The sequence below is a fragment of the Schistocerca nitens genome, chromosome 8 (genome assembly GCF_023898315.1).
Source record: "Schistocerca nitens isolate TAMUIC-IGC-003100 chromosome 8, iqSchNite1.1, whole genome shotgun sequence".
Lineage (NCBI taxonomy): Eukaryota > Metazoa > Arthropoda > Insecta > Orthoptera > Acrididae > Schistocerca > Schistocerca nitens.
The window spans coordinates 121,069,709-121,072,649 of NC_064621.1; the positions used below are offsets into that span (position 1 = coordinate 121,069,709).

The window sequence follows — 2,941 nt, forward strand, 5'->3', positions numbered from 1 at the left end:
GTTCCATTCTACCACACAAAATGCTAATGCCGAACTTCTCCCCTGATTAGCAGCAGGTCAGGACCCATAATTTTTCGAAGAGCCAGAAGGGTTTTCACTTAGATAACCTCCACTGGACGATACACAGGTGGCCAGTCACAGCCAACCCGGTCACCCACTGACTTCGTCGTTCTTCCATCGGGGGTAAACCTCTGATCGAAGACACATCAAGAACCAGGAAATCCGGGCATACTGGCTTAGAAGAAGGGTGTTTTTAAGCCTCCACACCGTTCTTCTCCTGTACAGTGGGACCCAGCGCTCGAGAGTGGTTATTCTGACGTGACCACAGCAACAGGTCCTGGCTCTGCTGCACTGTAGCCGACCGCGGTGGCCGAGCAGTTCTAGGCGCTTCAGTCCGGAACCGTGCGACTGCTACAGTCGCAGGTTCCAATCCTGCATCGGTCATGGATGTGTGTGATGTCCTTAGGTTGGTTAGGTTTATGTAGTTCTAAGTTCTTGGGGATTGATGACCTCAGATGTTAAGTCCCATAGTGCTCAGAGCCATTTGAACCATTTGCATGAGTGGCACTTTGGGGTGGTCCTTACCAAAATTTTGGCATGCCAGCATCTTCCCTGCCGGGATACCGATGTCGCCATCACACAGATACTTGTACTTTACGCTACTGCCGTGTGACACGTCTATCGGAGAACTAAAGCTGGCCCTACTCCACCCCGAGTGTGTCACTGCCTGTGATCTATACCTGGGCTTTTCCGGACCTTTTCTCCACCATATCTGACAAATAGCTCTTGATGTAGGTTTTTCGTTACATCTGCGTCGTCCAGTCAACCATCTTGACTCTCCAGAATGAGATTTTCACCCTGCAGCGGAGTGTGCGCTGATACGAAACTTTCCTGGCAGATTAAAACTGTGTGCCGGACCGAGACTCGAACTCGGGACCTTTGTCTTTCGCGGGCAAGTGCTCTACCAACTGAGCTACCCAAGCTCGACTCACGCCCCATCCTCACAGCTTTACTCCTGCCAGTACCTCGTCTCCTACTTTCCAATCTTTACAGAAGCTCTCCTGCGAACCTTGCAGGACTAGCACTCCTTAAAGAAAGGATATTGCGAAGACATTGCTTAGCCACAGCCTGGGGGATGTTTCCAGAATGAGATTTTCACCCTGCAGTGGAGTGTGCGCTGATATGAAAATTTCCTGGCAAATTAAAACTGTGTGCCAGACCGAGACTCGAACTTGGGACCTTTGCCTTTCGCGGTCAAGTGCTCTACCAACTGAACTACCCAAGCACGACTCACGCCCTGTCCTCACAGCTCAGTTGGTAGAGCACTTACCCGCGAAAGGCAAAGGTCCCGAGTTCGAGTCTCGGTCCGGCACACAGTTTTAATCTGCCAGGAAGTTTCATATCAGCGCACAGTCCGCTGCAGAGTGAAAATCTCATTCTGGAAACATCCCTCAGGCTGTGGCTAAGCCATGTCTTCGCAATATCCTTTCTTTCAGGAGTGCTAGTCCTGCAAGGTTCGCAGGAGAGCTTCTGTAAAGTTTGGAAGGTAGGAGACGAGGTACTGGCAGAAGTAAAGCTGTGAGGACGGGGCGTGAGTCGTGCTTGGGTAGCTCAGTTGGTAGAGCACTTGCCCGCGGAAGGCAAAGGTCCCGAGTTCGAGTCTCGGTCCGGAACACAGTTTTAATTTGCCAGGAAAGTTTCATCTAGACTCTACCAAAAATTCTGTCAGTGCAAGGGCTCCCCGAAGTCCAGGTAGCTGGAAATGGGCTACAGTTCATTTTATTTCCTGTCGTGAAATGAATGGTATGCAATTAATACATACAGCACCCAGAAGAATTTGTCCCCACATTCAAATATCGAATGTCAGATTTACAGTGACATCACTCTCTGGATGAATCTTTAACTATGTTGCTCTCTTCATATCGTGACAGTGCATAATACAGATCCTTGACAGATGAAATATTACATTGTCTGCCACATAGGTCAGCTGCCAATCTTACATACATCGGTCAACCAACAGTCGCCACAGAAAGCCTATCACCACCGATGTACTCTTCATGATCCTAATGGGAACTTTTTTTTTTTACAGGACACCAACAATACCCCCAGTATCAGTAACAAAACTCCTCACGATGGGGCCAAGGCCAAAGACACCCTGACAAACGGCATGGCCTACCAGGAGCATATTAACCAAATGCGTCGCAAGGGAAAACAGCCAAACATAGGAGCCTTACCACCCATTCTTTTTCCAGACACAGAGACCCTGGAGAAGCCACAAAGAATCAACCAGTCCCATGGATCATCCAACACTTACTGAACGGACAACGATGGATATGGACATGTTTCTGGCCCTCTCTCCGCCCACCTTCGAGGACTGGAAGCAACAAGGAGACAATCCGATAGGCTTCACCCAATCCAACATTTCCTGGTGGCGGGGTGGGGGAGTGGTGGGGGGTATGAGGGATAGAATGTCACGACGTTACGCATGAAAGGCTCCAAGCCCCTCCATCGAGGATTGTCTCCACTTGCCAGGAAACCACTTCTCACCCAAAAGCAGATTTCCTAGTGTTCCACCAGGTGGCCCAAGCAGCACTGCCAGAGGTTCCAGGTCATGAGACCTTACTTGTTTCAACGATCCACGCGAACGAAAATAGATCTCAAGATATCCTACCACTGGATGGTATTTAGGCACGATCATCCATCAGCAGATCTCTCCGAGTCAGGAATCCTGTTCTGACAACCAGCTACTACCAATATGGACAATGCTCTGGTTCACTCTGGCCCCACCGACTGTCCTGTGACTGTGGTTGTGATTGTTATTCTTGTAGTACACTCATTGTAGACTGTACAATTGGAGCTTTAATTCTGTGCATAGACGGAACAACGTTATTTGTTTGTTGAATTCTAGGAATGTTGGAACATGGAAGAACTTAATCTCTTA

The 2,941-nt window shown here is 49.0% G+C and overlaps 1 non-coding gene across 1 annotated transcript; it reads left to right on the forward strand.

The window, feature by feature from the left end:
* Positions 1-1,600: 1,600 nt before the first annotated feature.
* On the forward strand, positions 1,601-1,675 carry Trnap-cgg (transfer RNA proline (anticodon CGG)). Its single transcript has one exon. It is a non-coding gene; the product is annotated as a tRNA-Pro (tRNA).
* The last annotated feature ends 1,266 nt before the right edge of the window (positions 1,676-2,941 follow it).